The sequence below is a fragment of the Arvicanthis niloticus genome, chromosome 29 (assembly GCF_011762505.2).
Source record: "Arvicanthis niloticus isolate mArvNil1 chromosome 29, mArvNil1.pat.X, whole genome shotgun sequence".
Lineage (NCBI taxonomy): Eukaryota > Metazoa > Chordata > Mammalia > Rodentia > Muridae > Arvicanthis > Arvicanthis niloticus.
The window spans coordinates 626,989-653,071 of record NC_133437.1 but is presented as its reverse complement, the minus strand read 5'-3'; the positions used below and the strand labels follow the sequence as shown (position 1 = coordinate 653,071).

Sequence of the window (26,083 nt, the reverse complement as noted above, 5' to 3'; positions counted from 1 at the left end):
GTACATTTTTCCTTTGATGAATATGAAGTGTCCTTCCTTATCTTTTTAATTATTTTGGTTGAAAATCTATCTTATTTGATATTAGAATTTTTACTCCAGCTTGTTTCTTGGGACCATTTGCTTGGAAGATTGTTTTCCATTCTTTTACTCTGAGGTAGTGTCTGTCTTTTTCACAGAGGTACATTTCCTGTATGCAGCAAAATGCCAGGTCATGTCTATGTATCCAGCCTGATAGTCTATGTCTTTTTATTGGAGAGTTGATTCCATTGATATTAAGAGATATTAAGGAAAAATGAATGTTGTTTCCTGTTATTTTCATTATTGAAGGTAGAATTAAGTTTGTTTAGTTATCTTCTTTTAAGATTGTTGGAAGATTACTTTCTTGATTTTTCTAGGTTATAGTTTCCCTCCTTCTGTTGGAGTTTTCAGCCAATTATCCTTTGAAGTGCTGGATTAGTGGTAAGATATTTTGTAAATTTGTATTTGTCATGGAATATCTTGGTTTCTTTATCAATAGTGAACGAGAGTTTTGCTGGGTCTAGTAGTCTGGGCTGGCATTTGTGATCTCTTAGGGTCTGTATAATATCAGTCCAGGATCTTCTGGCTTTTATAGTCTCTGGTGAAAAGTGTGGTGTAATTTTTATAGGTCGGCTTTTATATGTCACTTTACATTTTTCCTTTACTGCTTTTAGTATTTTTTCTTTGTTTTGTACATTTGATGTTTTGACTATTATGTGGCAGGAAGTATTTCTTTTCTGGTCTAGTCTATTTGGAGTTCTGTAGGCTTCTTGCATATTTATGGACATCTCTTTCTGTAGGTTGGGAAAGTTTTCCTATATAATTTTGTTGAAGATATTTACTGGTCCTTTACCTTGGGAGTCTTCATCCTTATCTATACCTATTATCATTAGATTTGGCCTTCTCATTGTGTCCTGGATTTCCTGGATGTTTTGGGTTAGTAGCTTTTGTATTTTTCATTTTCTTTGACAGTTGTGTCAATGTTTTCCATGGTGTCTTCTGTACATGAGATTCTCTCTTTTATCTCTGGTATTCTATTGGTGATACTTGTGTCTATGACTCCTGATTTTTTTCCTAGGTTTTCTATCTTCAGGGTAGTTTCCCTTTGAGATTTCTTTATTGTTTCTACTTCCATTTTTAGATCCTGCATGGTTTTCTTTAATTCCTTCACCTGTTTGCTTGTGTTTTCTTGCAATTCTTAAAGGGATTTTTGTTTTTCCTGTTTCAGGGCTTCTATCTGTCTATCTGTGTTCTTAAATTTTTTGAGAGTGTTATTTATGTCCTTCTTAAAGTCCTCTATCATCATCATGAGAAGTGATTTTAATTCTGAATCTTGCTTTTCTGGTGTGATGGGGTGTTCAGGGTTTGCTATGATGGGAGAACTGGGTTCTGATGATGCCATGTAACTTTGGATTCTTTTGCTTACGTTCTTGCACTTGCCTTTTGCCATCTGGTTAATTCTAGTGCTGTTTGCACTCACTGTCTCTGACTGGATCCTGCCTTTCCAGTTATCTTGTTGGTGTCTGTACTCCTCAGGGTCTAAATGTCTCTCTGATCTTTTAATCCTGAGCTCCAGTTGCTCTGAGTTCAGTGGCTCCTCTAGGATGTCTCAGGATATTGCGTCTCCATGGTGGCAGACCAGCTAGGTCTCCTCTAGGGTGTCTCGGTATCTGTTGTCCACACAGGAGAAGACTAGACAGTTGTCTGTCACTCTGGATTCAGTGGTCTTTCTAGGATGTCTAGGAATCTGGTCTCCACACAGGGGCAGACCAGGCAGGAGTCTGCTTCAGGCAGCAGGCCCAGGCAAGGAGCAGAAAGGGAGTGGTATTCTGAAGGGGCAGGGTTTTGGTGTCTGCTGCTCTGGGTTCAGTGGTCTCTCTAGGATGTCTCGGGATCCAGTGTTCACACAGAAGCAGACCTGGTGGGTGTCTGCTGAAGGCAGCAGGCCAAGGTGAGAGGTGGAAGAGGAATGGTATTCCACAGGGGTGGGGTTTGGTTGCTTGCTGAAACCTGAGCTGCCTGGACCCAGTTATTTGTCTGGGGCAGGCTTATGGTAGTGTGTGAGTGTTCTTACGTGCTGCTCTAGGTTTGGTGATCCCTCTAGGATGTCTTGGGGTCCAGTGTCCACACAGGAGCAGATCTAACAGGTTTCTGCTGAAGGCAGCAGGCCAAACATTTTCAACAATTGGTGCTGGCTCAACTTGAGGTCAGCATGTAGAAGAATGCAAATTGTTCCATTCTTATCTTCTTGTAAAAACTCAAACCAGATTCACTGAAACAAATATTAGAGATAGTGGGGAAGACCCTCAAACACATTCGCACAGGGGAAATTTTCCTGAACAGAACACCAATGGCTTATCCTCTGAGATCAAGAATTACAAATGGGACCTCATAAAATTGCAAGGATTCTGTAATGCAAAGGACACTTTTAATATGACAAAACAGAGAACTAAAGACTGGTAAAAGATCTTTATTAATCCTTTATCCAATACAGGGCTAATATTGATTATATTCCCAGATCTCAAGAAGTTAGACTCCTGAGAACCAAATAACCCTATCAAAAAATAGAAAACAGAGCTAAATAGAGAATTCTAAACTGAGGAAACTAGAAGAGCTGAGAAGCACCTAAAGAAATGTTCAACATCCTTAGTCATTAGGGAAATGCAAATCTAACCACCCCAAGCCAGTCAGAATGGCTAATATCAAAAACTCATATGATGGTAGGGACTGGCGAGGATGTAGAGAATGGAGAACACTCCACTATTGTTAGTGGGATTGCAAGCTGTTACAACACTTTAGAAATCACTCTGGTGGTTCCTCAGAAAATGGACATATTATTACCTGAGGACACAGCTAGACCATTTCTGGGCATATATACAAAAGATGTTCCAACATATAAAAAGAGTACATGCTCCACTATGTTCAGAGCAGCCTTATTTATAATAGCCAGAAGCTGTAAAGAACCCAGATGTTCTTCAACAGAGCAATGGATATAGAAAGTGTGATATTTTTAAATAATGTAGTACGACTCAGCTATTAAACCAATGATTTCATCAAATTTTTAGGCAAATAGATCAAACTAGAAAATATCATTCTGAGTGAGGTAATCTAATCACAAAACAACACACATAGTATGTACTCACTGGTAATTGGATATTAGACCAAATTTTTAGAATGCCAAAAATGCGATTCATAGACAACATGAAGCTCAAGAAGAAGAAAGATCAAAATTTTGGTGCTTTAGACATTCTTAGAAAGGGAACAAAATTCTCATGGGAGCAAATATGGAGACATAATGTAAAGCAGAGACTGAAGGAAGGCGATCCAAAGACTGCCCCATCTGGGGATTCATTCCCTATACAGTCACCAAACCCAGACACTATTGTGGATGTCAAGAAGTGCATGCTGTCAGGGGCCTGATATAGCTGTCTCATGAGAGGTTTTGCCAGAGCCTGACAAATACAGAGGTGGATGCTCACAGACAACCTTTGGACTGAGCACAGGGTCCACATTTGGATCACTAATGCTGTCCCTAATGGAGGTGTTAGAGAAAGGAGTGAATTAGTTGAAGGGGTTTGCAACAGTATAGGAAGAACAATAATATCAATCAAACAAAACCCCCCATCTCCCTGTGACTAAACCATAAACCAAGGAGTACACATGGAGGGATCTATTGTCCAATCTGCATATCTAGCAGAGGATGTCCTTGTTGGGCATCAATGGGAGGAGTGGCCACTTGTCCTGTGAAGGCTTGATGCCCCAGTGTAGGGGAATTTGAGGGTGGGAAGGCAGGAGTGTGTTTGTGGGTGTGGGAACACTTTCATTGAAGCAGGGGAGTGGAAATAGGATAAGGGGTTTCTGGGAGTGAAAAGTGGAAAAGGGGATAACATTTGAAATATAAAGAAAGAAAATATCCAATAAAAATATACTGTAAAAATGGTTAGGCTACAAAAGGTATAAATCAAAAGAAACCAATTAAAAACACTTAATGATTTTCAGAAGTTACTGGAAGATATTAACTGGGTGTACCCTCCAATTGTCCTAGCTATTCAAGAACTACACTGTTTATTTCATACCTTACAAGGTGATAAATATTTAAATAACCCCACAAAATTTTCAGCCTAGGCTGAGGAGTTAGCTCTGCTAGAGAAGAAAGTACAGGATACACTTCTAGATTGTATTAATCCAAAAATTTCCTACCTCTTAGTTATCTTACTTTCTATTCATTCCCCTAAAAGAATTCTCATACAGAGGGAGATTATATCTTCAAATAGATGCATTTAGCACATAAACAGAGTTAGATATTTAAAACCAACATAGAGAAGATCTCTAGATAGAGAGTAAAGGAATAAAAATGACTGAAAATTAGCTGGAATGGATCCAGCTAAAATTGGGGTACCTTTTACTAACACAGAGATTGCCTCATTATGGGCAGAGATGAACACTGACAAAGAGCTTGAAGTAATTTCTCTGGTGAGTTTAACAACAGATAATTTAAAAACAAGTGACTTCAGTTCATAAAAAGAACTAATTGGATTCTCCCTTGTATAACAAAAAGAATTCCAATTTCTGGAGCCCCTACATTTTACACTGATGCTAATAAATCAAGAAAATCAACATATAAACCAGAAGATGTAAGTAAGTTGGCTGAGAGTCCCTATAAGTTGGTTCAAAAATTTGAATTATATACAATACTTATGGTGCTGTCAGATTTTCAAGAGTCTCTTACTATAGTAACTGACTCTCAATATGCGGAAAGCGTTGTTTTGCACATAAAGTCTGCTGAACTTATTCAGGATGATTCTGAATTGACTTCACTGTTTACTAAGCTACAACAAATGATCATAAATAGGAGTCATTCACTGTATATAGCACACATAAGACCCCATACAGGTCTTCAAGCTTGTCTGGCACAAAGTTATAATGAAATTGACCAGCTGTTGATAGAAAGTTTATGAGAAGCTTAAGAATTCCATAAAACCACTTTAGTAACAGTAAATGCTTAAAGAAAGAAATGCTCTATCACCTGACAATAAGCCAAAAGAATTGTGAAGCACTGGCCTACTTGTTCATTATATAACCAAACTCCATTACCTACAGGAAATAACCTTAAAGGTATCTGAAGAAATGTTATTTGGCAAATGGTTATGTTGCATTTTCCAGAGTTTGATAACTTGAAATATATGCATCATACTATAGGTACATATTCAGGATTTCAATGGATAATTGCCTTAGCTTCAGAAAAGGCTGATTCTGATATTACACATTTGTTAGAAGTTATGCCCATTATGGGAATACCCATATAAATCAAAGTGGACAACAGTTGTATATATGTCTCTAATAAGATGAAACAGATTTTTAAAAATATTATAAGATAAGCCATGTTACAGTAATATCACATACTCCTTCAGGGCATTCAATTGTAGAGAGATTTAACTGAAATTAAAGGAGATGCTTAACAGGCAAAAGAGGGCAACAAATACCCCTGGAGATAGATTACATAGTGCTTTATTAACCTTACATTTTTAAATGTTAATGAAAAAAACTAAGGCTGCTAAAAGACATTGGAATGTAGAAAAACTGCTAAATTAAACTAGACTATTTTGAGGACATTCTGACATCAGAATGGAAAATGGGAAATATGTTATGCTGAGGGAGGTGTTATGCCTATATTTTCACAAGGAAAAAAATTATGGGTTCCTTTCAAATTAATAAAAGTCAGAGATGACAAAGGGAAACATCATAAAGAACATGGCTCCAGACTAGAAGAAGAAGACTTACAAGATCAACAGGATAGGTGATGTATGTGTGGTGATGTATATATCTCTGTACACAGAGACAGCTCTAGAACCAGCTGAGGTTTAAATGTCTATATACAGCAAATAACACCTATTGGGTACAAAATTCTCATGACTTATTACATACAATCCTTTAATATAGCATGAATAGAAATCTATATTTTAGTTTGATTATATGATCAAACTAACCTCTAAAGGAAGACACTTGTCTTTCTTTATCGATCTTTATTAACTGATCTGTGCTTCTAACATGTTCCATATGAATTTCATTACATAGCTATGTGTTGCTTGTAAGGTTTATATATTGCAGAATGATGGAAGTGGAAGTGAGGCCTGCCAAAGTCCACCATCTGGGATGCTGAGATTCTGTGACCTTTTATTCCAGCTTGTTGCTTGATTCTACCTCAAGTACAGCTAAGCTGTTTCCTCTAAAGACTTGCTTCCAGGACATTTCTATAATAGCTAGGTTGCCATCTAGAATGAGAGGGACCCCCTTTTCTTTGGGAGAAGAGGAGTGGACATGGAGGGAGGAAGTTGTGAGTATGGATTTGAGGGGAGAGGAGGGAAGCAGCTGGAACCAAGATGTAAAGTGAATAAAAAATAAATAAATAAATGAAAGAAGAAAAAATAAGACTATACATACATGATTCTTCAGCAAATAATTAAGCTGGAATTCATGCATAGCATGATAAATACATAAATACGTCTTTAATTTCCATAGCATCACACTTAGAAACCTTTGTCATGTCTAATCTCAATAAATAAAACCCAAATAAATGACTTTTTAAGATAAAAATGAAATGTTTTCAAGTTGGAATTCTATGAAGTGAATTGTAATTTGCTGATAATATATAATAAAATAGCAATCAAAGTAGCAAATATTTGATGACTCAAGACTCTATGATTCTAGACTAAAGAGATGACTGTCAAAGATGAAGAGATATTAGTAGTACTGTTTGCATAGGCAGAAGGCTTGAGATCAGTTCCTAGGACACAAAGCAAGAACTTTACAGCTATATGCAACTTCAGGTTCCTTGGAACCAATGCACTCTTCTCACCTCTGAAGGCACTACAAACAAAAGTATACATACTACCACCACCACTACTGTTGCCACTACTAGTATTAGTAACACTATCTTTAAAAATCACCTTCACAATTCCACAACAGGATTTATTCTATGACCACATTCAGTTATTTACATATAGAACAACAGGAACATAGACATAAGAGTTCATATAATATTTTAAAGTTTTGAAAACTTATTCCCATGGGAACATCCCTGGAGGGAAACCGGCCATTTTCTCCTGGAATATTTTATCGAAGGCTTCAGCTTGGGCTACTGTGAAGTGATTCTTCCAGTCATCACTTGTGCATGCAAAATGTGAAGCAGATACATAGGTGGATTAATAATGGTATTAACACTGCTCTAGCTTCTTCCATCATGTGCTTTTACCATCAGTTTGATAAAAACCACACAGTTAATACAGTGAACTACCATTTTCTGTAGAAACCTTCTTAAGCACTGAAATCATATATACAGACTTCTCCATCTGTGAAAATTATGTCCTACCTTTTCTCTCCCAAACTATATGCTAGACAATCTAATAGGAGCAACACTGACTTGACATTTTTATATATCCAGATTATTTCTGCTTCTCACCAAACCTGTTTCCATCACACTAACCTCATCAACAGTGTTGATCACCTCAATGATCTGAACAGGCTTCAATTGTTCTGTCTATATTTTAGCATTTACTTATAGAAGTTCTTCACAACATACAAGCAATGTTTATATAATATCTTAAAATGGTTTTTACTTTTGTGTGTGTGTTCACATGAGTGCTGCAGATACACACAATTATGAGGAGCATTTCAGCTCTCTTGATTTTCCCATGAGATACACACAACCACTCCCAGCTGAGAACATCACAAGACTTGTTTTTCACTCAGCCATGGTGTTTTGTGATGCATGAAGATCTGTATAATTTTAGCCCCTGTCCTTTATAGCATTGTCTCTTTTGACCATACATTGGTTTCACCAATCCATTCTAGAAGGTTCAGTTTTAGCCTTAGAAAAATTTCAACTTCTCATGCTTTGTTGTGTCTTCCTTCACCCAAGAGGGCAAGTTTCTTTCATAAAATCACATCTTGCTGTTTGTCTCCTTATTAATGACAGTGTACACTTCTCTTTTTATCTTTTCCTCATTTACAATCCAGCAGCCCCCAACCTTGTGTTATTTCTTAGCTGTGGCACTGTCATGTGTTCTGTATATTTCTGCTTTGAATATACACAAAGAATATGCATCAAATATATTTGAAAAGAAAGTGTTTCTTAAATTACTATATGGTTCATTTTGAGAAGAGTGCCAGACATATAAGACATACTCAGTGTGTGGGATTTTTTAATGAATCCATGAATACATGAAGAAGACATAAGCAGTCTTCCTATTTTGCTGATGAGAAAAAATTAGTCTATGAGATATTACCAAATGTGATAATGATGGATGTGGATTTGAATTCAAAAAGATTGACAATAGAAGTTATGCTTTTCTTTATTACATTACTTTTTTTTCTGTATCATCATATATGTTAATTTTATTATCCCAATGGGCTGTATTAAAGAAAATATAAAGAATTCATAAAAATTTAAACTACTAATATAGCATATTCAATTAATATACCATTAATTGATATGAGTATAAATGTGTCATATGATAAGATGGGTACCTATATCAGTATCCATTGCTACTCTCAGATTCCTTATTTTCTTCATTATTACAATGTGTTTTTTATTGTTTTTCACAGTATGCCTGGATCCTGATAAGCCAAACCAGTTAGATGCTGGACTTCAGGAACCTCAACAAATTCAGTATGTCTTCCCAATATAATAAATCAGTCCATCTGAGAAAACCACATCTTGGAAGGTACACATTGAGTTCTAGTCCAACTGTATCAAAATTCTGTGTAACTTATAGTTGTACATTTATTTTTATTCTTTCTAAAGATCTCCCCAAACTCCTGTGTGTCTGATGGCAGGATAACCCTAATGTCTGGTGGTTTAACTCTTGTGGATAAGGAACATCTTCACAGATCTGAAGGCTGCAGGTGTTACATCAGGGTGTTGGAAAATCTTTAGAGGCTTTTCTTTTTGGCCTCCAGATGGCAGGCTTCTTCTTTTGTTCTTAGGTCATCTTCCCTTTTTGCATCGGGTTAATGTCTTCTGATGATACTGGCCCAAGTACTGTGTTCTATAAACATACACTGTTAAATGTTCAAGGTTGAGACTTTTGAGGTTTGTCAGAAGATATTTCCTGCACATGTCTTGATTGGGGTGCTGCCTTGACAAACACCTTGTCAGCCAAATAGTGGCTGAATGAGGGTGATCATCTCTCTAGTCTGTAATTCCTTCAGTGTCTAAATTTAGAATTACAATGACTACAATTGCATATGCAAAATTGTTGCTTAAAGGTTAAAACAAGAATCATCTCACCAAGTTGAGTAATTGAGTCTCCCAGGTAAAATTGACAATGTAGGTCTCCAGAGACAATAAAAGATATTTTACTCATGTCTCAAGAAGAAGAACATTTAGAACATACAGGAAATAGATTTAGTGAATTCTTCCTGGCTAAGCCAATTTTACTACTTAGTACAGCTTTTTAACATTTTATGATTCAGTGAATTAGGTTATCTAATTGTAAATAATAAAATTGGTTTTAGAATTATTTTTAATTTGTTCATACTTTAATAATTCAAAAATGGCACCAATCTAATATAGGACTTAAGAAGGCAAATATTATTTTTATATACTTTTCTTTTTAAAAGTTATTTCCAGACATATCCATTTCATCATCTTCTATGATGAAGTAGTGAAACATGTGAGTAATGAAGTTTGTGTCCCACATCAGTGATCTGGTTTTCAGAGGTACATAGCTTACTATCTATGTGCCAAACTAGTATAAGAAAAATAATACCCAAGAATAAAAGTTGTCTTCAAATGCAAGAAAATATATGTTACATATAATCACTAGGATACTTAAATTACAAAAGACATATGAAGTCTGATCAAGCATTTTTACAGAATTATAATTACTATTTGTATGTACGTACATATGTATGTATGTATATATGTATGTATGCATATATTCTTTCTATCATCTATGCTACATGACAAATAGTATGTACATTTAGAAGAGATTAAAGACAAGTGTGTTCTCATATTAGAAGAATCTTCCTGGACAAGTAGAAACAACAATTGTCCTTTGTCCTATCCAGCAGGACATTAAAAAGGGGTTGGGGAGATCACCTGAAAGATAAAGTGGGGGAAAACAGGCTGATGCAAAGAATGGTGATCTGTCTATAGGCTGATCAAGTCACAATTTTTACTTTTTCACACAGGGGTTATATACACAAAAAGGCAGGATGTGGGGGAAGAGGATGATACAGGAGCATAAGTGTTTAGGGGAAGTACAGATATCCTCTAGAACAGAGTATCAGCTGGGTGAAGCTTCAGGGGATGGGTCACTCTGACTCCACCTAAGATTCACTTGTCCCTATCTAAGTTGATATTATCCATCAAAGTTACTTATCTACAAGGTTTATGACTGAGACCTGGCAGCTTTCCACTAAAGCTGCTTATTTACGATAGCATCTAGCCATTTGTTTCAAGGTTTTTTCACAGAGACCCAAGACTTTGTGCTAGCAGGCTGACTTTAAGCCTATGGCTGATTTCAGGCCTTCAGGGTACAAGAAGAGATGCCCCTGACAGTCCTTCATGAAATTTTGTCTTAAATTCTATTTCATCTGCTCTGATGTGTTTCTGCTAAATCTTTTGCTTGTCAGTTTTCTTATCCCTTTGCTATTAACAGAACTTCTCAATTACTTTAGGTATCTAATAACAGATTTTATTGTTTATATACTGTTTTACCTCTGCCAAATTCTGAACCATTTCAGGAAATCTAAAAACAGACCACTTCTCTTAGGTAAGACCTTCAGTTCTAGTGCAGAGAAATATGTCTCCACAGAATCTGGAGTGCAGGGGTCTGAGGGCATATGGCAACAACAGTCTATGCTTCCAGAGGACTTGATCTTTAGTGAATAGATACCAGTTTTCTTGCGGTGAGTGGTGACATATCAATATGCTTAAATCTGTTTAAAAATTTTCTATTATGAGGATACTAAGAGTATAGGATTAAATACAGTCTGATAATTACTTTGACTTCATTTTACCTATGAAAACTTCTAACATCCTTAATTTGTTAGTATCCAAATCTCACATGCTGGAGAGGAGGAATGAAGGTAAAGGCTGAATCATTTAAATTATGGGTAAAATAAAATTAAACCCACAAGTCTTTACTTTCTTCATTTGTAGCAATGCTTTTAGTCATTGTTAAATATCTGAATTTTATTGAATATTTTTTTATTTACATTTCAGATGTCATCCCCTTTTACCATTTCCCCTCCCTATAACCCCCTATCTCATCCCCTCCTTCTTTTGTTTTTATACCATTTTAATTACATGCAGGTATTAAGGTCAGTTCTAGTTTGAGAGTCTAGCAATACAATAGATGTGAGGTGGAAACTAAGGGAGGGACCACCCAGAAACTGCTCCACCTGGAGTTCCCTCCCAGATGCAACTATCATATGCAAACACTGTTATGGATGCACAGAAGTCCATGCTGACAGGAGCCTAAATATCTGATTCTTCACACCTTCTTTCTTCTACTCTGAGTTTCATCTCACCTATCATTACCTAATCAGGTATGGGAAAGGCTCAAGATCTGTTTCATTCTGGAAAAATCACTGCTTAACTGCAAAGCTATGAAACCACACACAAAATCTGCTCCCAGCATAGAGAAGTGGCACAAAAACAGAGAGGACTGAAATTCCCCTTTTCATGAGAAACAATTTAGAAAGAAGAGAAGGATCATGAACCTAAAGTAATCAAAACATATGTTGGCAAATACCATCAGATTTTAACCCTGGGTCTACTCTTGGCATACTATTGGGCAGCAATCTTGGCCTCCTCAACATCTTTTCCAGAAGGTAATATAATTTTTGTGATTCTATAGTTTTCTCAGATATATCTTTGGTCTACTGTATTACTTTTTTTATATATTTTAGGGTTGAGGATTATGATACAGGAAACTTTTCCAAGCCTCATAGAAACATGACTACTTTCTCATTTTGTTCATTGATGTTATTGAACATGACCATCTTCAATCTCAAGATCATCTCCCATAATAAATCAACTTTTCAGAGTGTCTGAAGTCCATATCTTCTCCATTAACCATTACCCTATAATATCTGTGAGAAGCTATCAGTGATAAGCAGTGACTGTCAATACATTCCCAACAATTTCTTAGAAATTCATTGGCACAACAAGCCCTTAACATGTTCTGACATATTTTGAAACTAGACAATCTCTTTACCTTTTCTCATGAGGTTCAAGGCATTAGGAACCAAATCTTTCCTGATGAGGCTAAAATTGGACATGTTGTTTTCTTTCATGACTTGGAAGGAGCTGTACTTGAGGACCAGATCCAGCTCATCTGGCTCTAATTTTTCTCTAGGAAGTCACAGATCTTCTTTATGGTTCCTTTTGTATCCTAAAAGAAGAAGAAACAGAAATGAGGGAGATTAAACAGAGAGCTCTGAGAGAACAGATGCAAAGAAGGTATCTGTGGAGGATGAGAAAAGAGATGTGAAGAAAGAGCATCTGCAAATGAGATAGCATGAATGAAGTTTAAGTAAGAAAAGGTAGTGGGACAAAGGCAAGAATGACTCACCCGCAACATCAATATATTGAGTGGGCTTGCAATGTGGCTGATCTTTGTTCTCTAAAAGACAGAAGCCTGGGTTTCTTTACAGGGAGGAGAAAATATTAGTGATAGTGTCTCATAGAACTAAGTGTTAACTTAAGAACACATATGGTATGCACTCATCGATAAATGAATATTAGCCCCAAATCTCACAAGACCCAAGACATAACTCACAGACCACAGGAAGCCCAAGAAAAAGAAAGACTAAAGTGTGAGTGCTTCAGTGTTTCTCAGAAGGAGTAACAAAATACTCACAGGAGAAAATATGAGATAATGAATGAGGCAGAAACTGGAGGAGAGACCAACCGGAGACTTTTCCACTTGGAGATCCCTCCCAGATGCAATCACCATATGCAAGCACTGTTGTAGATGCCCAGAAGTGCATGCTGACAGGAACCTGATATACCTGACTCCTGAGAGGCACTGCTAGAGCCTGACATATACAGAGGTAGATGTTCACAGCTAACCATAAAACAAACCACAGAGTTCCCAGTGGAGGACTTAGAGAGAAGATTGAAGGAGTTGAAGAGGCTTGTGGCCCCAGAGGAGAGCAACAATACCAAACAATCAGAGCTCCGTGGATCTAAACAGTTGGAACACAGATGGAGGGACCCATGTCTCTAGCTGTATTTGTAGAGGACAATGACTTGTCAGGCATTAGTTGGAGAGGAAGGCCTTTGTCCCTTGAAGACTGGAAGCCAGAGTGAGAGGAAATTTGAGGGAGGTGAGGTGGGAGTCATTGGGTGGGAGGGGCACACCCTCACAGGAATAGGAGGAGGAAGGATGGGTTAAAGGTTTTCTGGGGGTGAGGATTAAGAAAAGGGGATAACATCTGAACTGTAGAGAAAGTACCCAATAATAAAAAAGAAAAACAAAACAAACAAACAAATAAATAATGGAACTGGCTATGGCAGTCAAACATTTGAGACACTTTAGAAGCAATTTAATATTACCCATATTATGGGGATTCCTTATCATTGTCAAGGACCAGAGACTGTGAAATTGGACCACAGAACTTTAGAACAATATCTTCCTAAAATGAAAAGGGGGAAATATACCTCTGTACACCACAAATGTATTTAAATCATATTCTTTTTATTTTGTATTTTTAAAGTTTTTTAGAGATGCTGAGTGTGGGAAAATTAGAGAATGGGGAGGTGGGAGTGGGGGATGGGTGGAAGCACATCCCTATAGAAGGAGGAGGAGGGGTGATGAAATAGAAGGTTCCTGGGGGGATGGGGTAAGGAGATAACATCTGAAATGTAAATAAAATATCCAAGTAAAAAGGTTTGGATGCCAAGGAACTTTCTGCTGAGTGTCTATGACATTCTACAACTAGGCATACTTATGCATAGGTGAAAGGGAAGGATACACTAACTGGCATTAGGCATGATCCTGATCCAGTATCTAATATGGGGAAGAGGGCATGTTTGAGTTTTTTCTGCAGAATGCTGAAGGAGCATGTTGGCTGCCAGAGCAATGGGTGAGATATGCAGATGCCAGGACAAAGAATGATGCTGACCTGTGAGCTTGCTGAGTGCCCTGACAATGGGGACTGGGAAGTTTTATTTGACATAAGTTCCCAACCCACCACTGCTTACCTATACCCCTGATGGCATAAGGTGCCTTGCCTTACGTGTTAGACCTTGTGGAACAAAGAATCAAAAAAAGAAGTTATAATGACTCTTGGATTGTTTTTAAATGTGACCAATTATTCAGACTCAATCATGTACTGGTCTAGAAATAAATACAACATTGGAAATAACAGTCTTCATTTGGCAGTCTTGTTCTGAACATTTTCAGAGACATATATGGAAATTAGCTGCAGTTCTCTATGATGTTATGTTAGCAAGAGATAAAATTGGGGCAAAATCTGGATTTCAAACAGGTGTTAGCACACGTGTTAAGCTCTTTTAATTGTCAAGTAAAAACTTCTTTTGTTTCTTTTACAGTATTTAATGTAAGTTGCATTGGTTGTACACCTTATAATTGTGTTTCTGTTTTGAAATCTGGCATATCAGTTACAGAGGTCTATCATCCAGATTATGTTTTAGTGCCCTGAGTATGACAGAACCTTGGTATTCTAAAAATAACTTGCAGGTACTGGAAGAAATAAGTTAGGCTTTAAGCAGAAGCAAGAGGGGAGTGGGCTTGATTATTGCTGGTATAACAGCTTTAATTACATTAACTGCTAGCACCACTGCTTCTGCAATTTATGTGACACAAGAAGTTAAGACAGCTACTTTTGTTAATCATTTAGCAAACAATGTTACTAATGTGTTTAATATAGAAGGGGAATTAGATAGGAATTTGGAAGAATGGATTGATGCTCTCTATCCTATTCGAATTACAGGTAGGATGTTCAGAATTTAAGGGTCAGAAGCCATGTTGAGTGTCATGCCAAATACCATTGGATTCATGTTAATTCTAAAATTTACAGTGGTAGTCATTATAATTAGGAATAAGTTTAAAGACACTTGCAATATATTTGGCATAATTCTAAAATCTCTCTGAATGTTTTAACAATACATATTGAGCTTATGAATTTCAAGAATGCTGCTCTGCTGAATATTGATGTGTCTATACTACAGATAAAATTACCCATGGTCTGAGGTCAGTATTTTTATTTTTGTCAAGCTTCAAGGATGGCATATATAGCTTGATCATGTTAGCCCTTTTTGTCCTGCTAATACTTTTATTCCTGCCCATCATGTTAAAGCTTGTCTTTAACAATATCAACATGTTGGCAGCCAGGTACATGGCTTGAACCTAAAAATGGACCCCTAGACAGTGTTATTAAATTAGCAGACTGGCAAGCCAAGGATGGGAAAGATTCTGCACAGATCCTTACCAACCTAAGACAGAAGTACCTTGCTTTGTATAATGAATATTCCATGATGGGTAAAGAAGGCATTCTTGTCTGAATGACCTAAGACAGACTCATTCTTGTTAATGAAATAAAAAGGGGAGAGGCAGAGAGCCTTTGGGGCTCCTTGGCAAGAATCTGACATGTGCCAAGAACAAGGAAATAGGCTGCTTGGCAGGAATATGACATTGGCCAAGGACAAAGTAGTAGGCTTCAGGCAGAAATCTGACATTAAGCTATAACAAAGAAGTAATTTTAGGTAGGAATCTACATCTTAGGCTAGAAAAAAGAAGTAATCTTAGGGAAAACCCTAAATCTTAATTTAGAATAAAAAAGTAATTTCAGAAAGGATTCTAAATTTTATGCTAGAATGAGAAAGTAGGCTTCAGACTTGAAAATGACCTTGGGCTAGGACATGGACGTAAGCCCAGATACTTTGGTCATCCTGATAAGCCCTTGGAAACAGTGATCACGGGAGTGTTCACATAACGGGGTTTAATGCCTTGTTTTTTCTTTTACTATTTGTGTTTATTGTATTCCTTGCTTCTTGACTATTTGCATCTATTGTATTGTTAGACCCTCAACCTAGAACTGAGCTTAATACATGCATGTAAACAAAATGGTATAAAAGCATAAAGAAGGAGGAGGGATTCAGTAGGGGGTTCTAAGGAGGGGAAATGGGAAATAGGATGACATGTGTATTGTAAATATATAAAATATTCAGTAAAAAGACAACAACAAAAAAGATCAGAAAGGTGACTTATGGGTATGTGCACTAGTGTGCAGCAAACAGATAGTAGTGATTGTTCCTAAGGAGAATTGAATTTCATCAGGATTAAATAAGAGTGTATCTATGGAAAAATAGTGTAATAAAAGATTTTTTTACATGTAAACTTTCTGCTTCCTGAGAGACAGCACTAAGTGGTCAAATTATTTTTGCATAATTTCACCTTTCTTATTTCGTTTGGTTGCAATTTAATTTTTTATTTTTATTTATTTTTTGTTTTGTTTTTATTGGATATTTTATTTACATTTCAGATGTAATCCCCCCACCCAGCAACTCCCTATCCCATCCCCCTCTTACTTTTATGAAGATATGCCCACACCCACCCTCCCACTCTCACCTTCCCACCCACAATTTCCCCCACACTGGGGCATCCAGCTTTCACTGGACCAAGGACTTCCTCACCCACCTATGCCTCCCATTATCATACTACCCTACATATACAGCTGGAGCCATGGGCCCCTCCATATGTGTTCCTAGGCTGGTAGTTTAGGCCCTGGGAGCTATGGTTGGTTGGTATTGTTCCTCTCCTCATCGGGCTAACATCTCTTTCAGCTCTTTCAGTATTCTCTCTCATTCCTCCACCGGGAACCCCATTATCAGTTTAATGGTTCACTGTGAGCTTCCACCTCTGGCCTGAATTTTATTAATAATTACTTTTCTCAATCCCTTTGTGGAAGCAAGTAGGCTGACAACAGACCTTCAACTTTCCCCTGATTTGCAGATCCTATTCCCAAGTTTCATCCTTAGCTCTGCAGCAGAAAACTTGTGGCAGCACTTCACTTCTCTAGTGGATCCAAAGATCTTTCCATTCAAATATTGCTGACTCAACTCACTGCACTATCCCAGCCCCCAAGTTCATCACTCCCTGAGAACTCACTGTCCACACTGGTCATGGAAACATGTAGGCTATCTGCAGATCGATCTTCACTTTTCCCAGTATGTCTCAAAGTCCAATAACCCAGTCTCATTCTTATCTCTGCAAAAGAACACCAAACTTTAGCAGGGGGTGAATTGCTTTGCCTCAGCCCCCAACTCCACAATGTACTCCCAAGGAACTCAAAGCCTGTTATGATCAGGGAAGAAATTAGGTTACATCTTCAGATCTTCATCTCTCTGTCCATTATTTAAATTAAATCCCTGAGTGCCATCCCCACCTCTTTATCAAATCTTTTTCTGTGGCCTCTCCTCACTATATGGCCCCATTCCAATGAGACTGACTAAGCAGATCCTGGTGGAATCTTCCCTCTTGTGTAGTCCCTCTATTGAATCCAGCCCATCTCCATTACTAATTCTCAGGTCCTACAACCCATAAACACACATTACCTAGTACCCTAATTTAGTTGCTACAGGGTACATAGAGCCACCTCATTCTCCTAATAAACAGAGTGAAACAGAAACAAGGTCAAAAAATCCTCCCACCCACTACAGACGAGACTAGATATCAGCACCTAGAATTATTATATTCCTAATCTAAAATGCCTAAATGCCAGTGTAAAGATAAAATCAATAACAACCAGGACAATATAGCTCTACTAGAGCACAGCAACCATAACAAAGCAAGCTCTGGCTATTTCATTATAGCTGAGGCACAAACAAAAATTCTTAAAACAGCTTCTGTGAATATAATAGATGTCTTTTAAAAGGAAATCAATATATCCCTTAAAGAAATCTTTGAAACCACAAAAAACGGTGGAAAGAAATGAATTAAACTGATTTTTTCCTGGGTAGAAATAGAATCAACATAGCAAATCCAAATTGAAAGAAATCTCAAAATGAAAATTTTAGGAACTCAAACAGATATCTCAGAGGCAAGCTTCATCCATAAGTACAATAGATAGAATAGAGAATTTAAGTATTGAAGACATGGTAGAAGAAATAAATACATTAAATAAAATATTAAATATTTAAAACTCCTGGCACATAATATCCAGGAAATCTGGGGTCACAACTTTGAAAATACCAGATCTATGAATAATAGGGATAGAAGAAGAAAAGGAAAACATTTCACAGACACAGAAATTATTTTCAACAAAATGATAGAAAAAATTACTAACCTGAAGAAAGAGATGCCTATCAAAGTTCATGAAGCATACAGAACACCAAGTAGATTGGACCAGAAAAGAAATCCCCCTCAGCACATAATAAGCAAAACATTAAATGTACAGAATAAATTATAAATTGATGTGCAAGGGCTAGGATGAGGGAATAAGATTGGAAAGGGAAAGGGACAAGGGGTTATGGAGGGAGTGCAGGGTGAGTCTTGTAAATTTAAGGCATATTTGAGAGGTAGTATTGAAACCTAGTACAGTGGAAACTTCCTAAAATCTATACATATGTGAAGGTGATCACAATGAAATGAACAAATTATGGCTATCTCTTGTCAGAAAGATAGAAAGAAAGAAAGAAAGAAAGAAAGAAAGAAAGAAAGAAAGAAAGAAAGAAAGAAAGAAAATTTTCAGTACTAGGATTGTGTTACAACTAATTCAGTTTTTCAACAAATGGACCTCATAGGAATCTTTCTCAAAGAACCCAGACTGTTGCAAAGGCTATAAGTTGCTCTCCACAAACTGACAGAGCCCTCATTGCTAACACCTATACAAATTACTGACTGTGAAGATATCAAGCTGGTCCCTACAAAGGACCTTTACCCTTACATCCTAGTGTCTTTAATACAGAAAGGCACCCTGTATGCTCCACAAAGAGAAATATAAAAACCAAGCTATACACAAATTTCTCTATCTATAGTGGTGTACTACTTGCAAGATAAGTTAGATCAGTGGTGGTTCAAAGCTTATGTGAATAGGGAACCAATAACTTATTTGACTAAAATCCCATTTCATGAGATGGAGCCAATATTCTAAACTGCTTGTTTGACCAAGTACTTAAGACTAGATAGCCCAAGGTCTGATGGTAAAACCATATAATGTTCTTAACAATGAAAAAGAAAAAAAGTCATATAATGACTCCTAATGATATTCTGCCATATGCATAGAGCAGTGCCTTGTTTACCTCTTGCAGCAAATGAGGACAAATATAGAAACTTAAAGCCATACATTATAGAGAGTGAGACTCCCTAAATGGATATCTCCATCAAAGCCCTTCTACCAGAGCTCAGGTGACCCTGAAGAAGATGAGGATGAAAGACTGTAAAAGCAAGAGGAAACTGAGAACACCAAGAGATACAAATGCACAGAGACTAAAGCAGTATGGATAGAGCTTTGGTGTGTCTGTCCCACATACCCTGTGTGTATATCATTGTCTCAAGTTTAGTGTTGTCATGAGATTCTTGAAAGAGTGAATGAGTAGGTTAATAATTATTGTTCTTTCAATCAGACTCTTTTCCTTATGTTGGTTTGACTTTTCTAACTTCAATGTGATAGATTTTTTTTTTTATCAAACATCATTTCTCTTACACTTATATAGCAGTTAACGATTGGAGGAAGTCAAGACAAAAAGTTAAACATCACAGTACCCTGGTGGCTGATGCTGATGCTGATGCTGAGGCAATAGAAGCATGCTGCCTTTTGGCTTGTTTACCATGGTATATGTACCTGTAATCTTAAAGAACAAAAGGATGGAAGCTCCCATAATGGGATGGACACTCTCTGCTTCAGTCAGTGATTAAGAAAGTGCCTCATGGGTTTGCCTACATCCCGATCTTTTGGAGGCATTTTCATAAATAAAGTTTCCTCCTTTCAGGTGATTCTAGCTTGTGTCATGTTGACACACAACTACCCAGCACATTATATTATATTATATTATATTATATTATATTATATTATACTATACTATATTTTCTTGATCTCAGAAACTACCTGTTGTACTAGATTTTTTTTTGTGGTAAAGTTGGGTGGGTAAGGAGGCATACAGAATCTAGAAGGCCCCTGGGAAAGGGTGAATATGATCAAAATACATTTTTTCTTTTTAAGAATTTTTTATTGGATATTTTATTTAAATTTCAGATGCTATCCCCTTTCTTGATACACCCTCCCAGAAAACCCCCATCCCATGCCCCCTTTTCCTTTTTGCTTTTATACAATTTTTTAAAATGTTAATCAAAGGCTTTATAAGTTTCATAATGCTCAATCAGAAGTGTAACCCAATACACAACTTAGATATATAAACTATCTTTTACTGATGATGACACATGAACATCTGCCTTCATGCCCCCTCTCTTTCTCTCTCTTTCTCTCTCTTTCTCTCTCTCATCACCTAGCTTCTCCTCTCCTTCATCTTCTCCTCACCTTACTTCATCTCTTCTTCTTGGTACTCTTTCTCCCATAGCTCCTCCTACATATCTCCCTTACTGTTAAAATAAAACTTTTCTCTCAAAGTACAATTAGAGCATAATTATGCCTATTTGTACCAGTGAGGTACAAGATAGTCCTAATACCCAGTCCATCGTTTTGTTGACTAACCAGAACCTCTGTTATCTCTCTTAACTAAAACACTTAGTTTTGAACCTGGCTTTTTTCTTGGCTTACAATGAATGTCATCTGAAAACCATCCACTCAGATCTTTTCTCTCAAAGTAAATAGCCAGGATTGGCTATGAGACTGTAGGTCTTCAACCCCGTCAGAAATCTAGAATGCCTTAGTTAACTGAAATTATGGGAAGCACTAAGCATAGCTTCTAAACTTAGCCAATTTATAAAGACCACTGACCACCTGGACAGTCTACTACCGAACGTTGGAGCATCAAATCTTCAGCCTTTTGGCCCAAGATCATCTGACAGACCTTAGTGATGCAGAATTATTAAGGGCTGATTACTCTGTCTAGGCAGATAGAATTAGTCGACTATTCTGCAAGTGTGTCCTTTTCTGGACAGTAATTTGTCTGTAGATGGAAAGAGGCAATTCTTGCCTAGTGGCTGTCTCACCACAACTGGAGTAACGCCAAGGATGCTCAGTTTCTTCTTAGTATCCAAGAAAAGAAGCTGTCAGGAGCAGACAGGTCTCTAATCAAAATGAACATTGATGTAGAAATGTTTGTAATGTCAATTCTATGGACTTCTGATGTTTTGAAAACCAACAATCCATGAAAAGTAACCATCACTGTTGTCTGTTAACTCCTCTCAGCTATTTTTCAATAAAATATAGAAAACACCCTAACAATAAACTCAAAGCCATGAATTTGCTATAGTCCCTTAACTCACAGGCTAACCATCTCAAATCAGTTAAAAAAGTTAAAGAAGGACTGGGTCTAAGCCTTGTTTTACTAAATATGTTATACAGGCACAATGCCCATGAAAGTATCAATATTCATCTCACTTTCATGTCAATAATAAGCTCATACCAATGAAAACCTTAAATTTGAAATCAAAGTAAATTTTGTGCCATTTAAGAAATTATAACTTCATTTTGATATTAATTATAAAGCTTTCTACCAATAGGTTATGGGTGTGCAATAAATCCTAGCTAATCCTCCCTGTTCCAACAAAACCACTACTTTTCCCTAGAAAGGCAGCCCAATGTTAACCACCTTAGTCCCCAAGCCCAGGGAATAAGGGCGCTGACTCTTCTTTAACTTCTTCAAGCTGATTGTGGGCATTGAGATATTAGAAAAGGGCTGGGGGGAAGAGTAAATTGATAAGATTTTGAAGCTGTGTCTTCACTGCATCCAGGTGTAATTCTAGGACACCAGAGGTTTGAGCAGGTCTGCTCTGTTTGCTTGATGAGTAGATACACCAAGGCTGTGTATTCTGCAATATATAATTCTCAGAACAAGTTTTATTATCAAGATAAGTTTTTTTTCCTAGAGGGCTGACATTTTTTAAAGATGTTGGTTCTAATAACTTTTCTTTTTTTCCCCTTTTCTTAATTGGTTATAATATTTACATTTCAAATTTTATCCCCTTATCCCATTCCCCCCACCACCCAGGAACCCCTTATCCCATCCCCCATCCTTGTGCTTCTCTGAGGGTGTGATTTTCGCGTTTCTATGATGCTGTTTCCATTAATATAAACTGCCTCCTAAATTTCTAAATCCTTCCATTTATGTTATTTAATCTCCTATTTTTCTTTTTTTTTCTCTTTTTTTCTTTTTATTCTTCTTATTTTAAATTGGGAATTATATTTACATTTCAGATTTTATCCCCTTACCCCACTTCCTCCCACCACCCAGAAACCTCCTATCCCCCCTCCTCATGCATCAATGAGGCTCTGCACACACCTACTCCCCACTCCCACTACCCCCTCACAATCCCCCCTAATCTGTGTTCATTTTTTATGAGACCAAGAATCTCTTTTCCCACCTATGCCTGACAAGGCCATCCTCCCCTACATATAACTCTGGAGTCATGGGTCTCTTCCTATGTGCTCCCAGGCTGGTGGTTTTGACCCTGGGGGGTGCTCTGGTGGTTAGGTATTGTTGCATTCCTCCTGGGGTCACAAACCCTTTCTGCTCCTTCAGTCTTCTCTCTAAGTTCTCCATTGGGAAAACCTTGATCATATCAGTGGTTAACTGTGAGCATCATCTTCTGAATGTGTGTCTTTGGCAGACTTCTACAGAGACAGCTATGCCACGTTCTGGACAGCATATACTTCCAGCCATCCACATCAGTGTCTAGCTTAGGTGACTGTACATGGAATAGATACCCAGGTAGAATGGTCTCCTGATGGCCCCTCCTTCAGTTTCTGTCTCATGTTTTGTTTTGCTCCCTTGAGTATTTTTGTTACTTTTTCTAAGTAGAACTGAGGCATCCCCTCTTGGTCTTCCTTCTTCATGAGCTTCATGTGGTCTGTGGGTCAAGTCTTCGCTATTCCAAGCTTTTGGGCTAACATCCGCTTAACAGTGAGTAAATACCATGTGTGTTTTTTTGTGATTGGGTTAACTCACTCAGGATGATAATTTCTAGATCCATCCATTTACCTAAGAATTTCTCAAATTCATTATTTTTCAATAGCTGAGAAATACTCCATTGTGTAGATGTACCACATTGTTTGTATCCCTTCCTCTGTTGAGGGACATGTTGGTTCTTTCCAGCTTCTGGCTATTATAAATAAGGCTTCTATGGACATAGTGGAACATGTGACCTTGTTATATGTTATAGCATCTTCTGGGTATATGCCCAGGAATGGTATAGCTGGATCCTCAGGTAATGTTATGTCTAGTTTTCTGAGGAACTGCCAGACTGATTTCCAGAGTGGTTGTACCAGCTTGCAATCCCACCAACAGTATCTATTATAACCTGAGCTTTTGATCTTAGCCATTCTGACTGGTGTGAGGTGGTATCTCACGGTTGTTTTGATTTGCATTTCCCTGATGACTAAGGATGTTGAGCATTTATTAAAGTGCTTCTCAGCCATTTGAATTTCCTCTTTTGAGAATTCTTTGTTTAGCTCTGTACCTCATTTTTAATAGGGTTATTTGGCTGTCTGGAGTATAATTTCTTGAGTTCTTTGAATATCTTGGATATTAGCCCTCAATCAGATGTAAGATTGGTTAAGATCTTTTCCCAATCTGTGGGTTGTCATTTTGTCTTATTGAGAGTGTCTTTTGCCTTACAGAAGTTTTGCAATTTGATGAGGTCCCATTTGTCAATTCTTGATCTTAGAGCATAAGCCATTGGTGTTCTTTTCAGGAAAATTTCCCCTGTGCCTAGTTATTCGAGGGTCTTCCCCACCTTCTCTTCTATTAGTTTCAGTGTATCTGGTTTTAAGTGAAGATCTTTTATCCACTTGGATTTGAGTTTTGTACAAGGAGATATGAATGGATAGATTTGCATCCTTCTACATGTTGACCTCCAGTTGAACCAGCACCATTTGCTGAAAATGCTGTCCTTTTTCCACTGTAAGGTTTTAGCACCTTTGTCAAAGATCAAATTATCATAGGTGTGTTGGCTCATTTCTGGATCTTCAATTCTATTCTATTGATCTTCCTGCCTGTCTCTGTACCAATACCATGCAGTTTTTATTACTATTTCACTGTAGTATAGTTTGAGGTCAGGGATGGTGATTCTCCTAGAAGTTCTTTTATTGTTGAGAATATTTCTCACTATCCTGGGTTTTTTGTTGTTCAAATAAATTTGCAAATTGCTCTTTCTATCTCTATGAAGAATTGATTTCAAATATCGATGGGGATTGCATTGAATCTATAGATTACTTTTGGCAAAATGAGCATTTTTACTTAGTTAATCCTGCCAATACAGGAGCATGGGAGATCTTTCCATCTTCTGAAATCTTCTTTTATTTTTTTTCTTCAGAGACTTGAAGTTCTTGACATACAGATCTTTCACTTGCTTGGTTAGATTCACTCCAAGATATTTTATATTATTTATAACTATTGTGAAGGGTGTCATTTCCCTAATTTCTTTCTCAGCCTGTTTATCTTTTGAGTATAGGAAGGCTACTGAATTGTTTGAGTTGATTTATATCCAGCCACGTTACTGAAGTTGTTATCAAGATTGGATTTGGTTTGTGAGAATTTATTTAGTATTTTTGCATCAATGTTCATAAGACAGATTGGTTTGTAGTTCTTTCTTTGTTGCGTCTTTGTGAGGCTTAGGTATTAGTGTAATTGTAGCTTCAGAGAGTGAATTGTGTGTTATTCCTTCTGTTTCTATTCTGTGGGACATTTTGGAGAGAATTTGGATTAGGTCTTCCTGGAAGGTCTGAGAGAATTTTGCACTAAAACTATCTGGCCCCAGACATTTTTTTGTGAGAAGATATATAATGAATGCCTGTATTTTTTTAGGGGTTATGTGACTGTTTAGATCGTTTATCTGTTCCTCATTTAACTTTGTTAACTGGTACCTATCTAGAAAATTGTCCAATTCATCCAGATTTTCCAATTTTGTTGAGTATAGGCCTTTGTAGTAGGATCTGATGATTTTTAAAAATTTCTTCTGTTTCTGTTGTTATGTCTCCCTTTTTGGTTCTGATTTTATTAATTTGAGTACTGTCTCTGTGCCCTTTGGTTAGTCTGGCTAAGGGTTTGTCAATCTTGTTGATTTTCTAGAAGAACCAGCTCCTGGTTTTGTTGATAGTTTGTATAGTTCTTTCTGTTTCAACTTGGTTGATTTCAACCCTGAGTTTGATTATTTCCTGTCTACTCCTCTTGGATAATTGTTTGTGTAGCTACCTTCTCTTGTGGTTTTTGGAAATTACTTTCTTGCATTTTCTAGGTTGTAGTTTCCCTCCTTGTGTTGGAGTTTTCCACCAATTATCCTTTGAAGTGCTGGATTTGTGTTGAGATACTGTGTAAATTTGGATTTGTCATGGAATATTTTGGTTTCTCCATCAATAATGATTGACAGTTTTGCTGGGTATAGTAGTCTGGGCTGGCATTTGTGTTCTCTTAGGGTCTGTATGCTATTAGTCCAGGATCTTCTGGCTTTTATGGTCTCTGCTGAGAAGTCAGCTGTAATTCTTCCCTAACCGAAAGAAAGAGATGTCCATAAATATACAAGAAGCCTACAGAACTCCAAATAGTTTAGACCAGGAAAGAAATAATTCCTGCCACATAATAGTCAAAACATCAAATGTACAAAACAAAGAAAAAATACTAAAAGCAGTAAGGGAAGAAGGTAAAGTAACATATAAATGCAGACATATAAGGATAATTGGTGGAAAACTCCAACACAAGGAGGGAAACTACAGCCTAGAAAAAACAAGAAAGTAATTTCCAAAAACTGTAAAAGAAGGTAGCTACACAAACATATCTCCACTGCCAATAACAAAAATAACAGGAAACAACATTCATTTTTCCTTAATATCTCTTAATATCAATGGACTCAATTCTCTAATAAAAAGACATAGACTATCAGACTGAATACATAAACAGGACCCAACATTT

The 26,083-nt window shown here is 37.1% G+C and overlaps 1 pseudogene across 1 annotated transcript in view; it reads right to left on the bottom strand.

The window, feature by feature from the left end:
• Positions 1-6,839: 6,839 nt before the first annotated feature.
• The window catches only part of LOC143440232 (sulfotransferase 2A6-like), a 36,896-nt pseudogene continuing 17,652 nt past the window's right edge, over positions 6,840-26,083 (bottom strand). Inside the window, exons 3-4 of the transcript XR_013108054.1 lie at positions 12,246-12,422; positions 6,840-7,222 (exon numbers count right to left, since the gene is read on the bottom strand). The product of XR_013108054.1 is annotated as a sulfotransferase 2A6-like (transcript). The remainder of the gene's footprint in view (positions 7,223-12,245; positions 12,423-26,083) is intronic.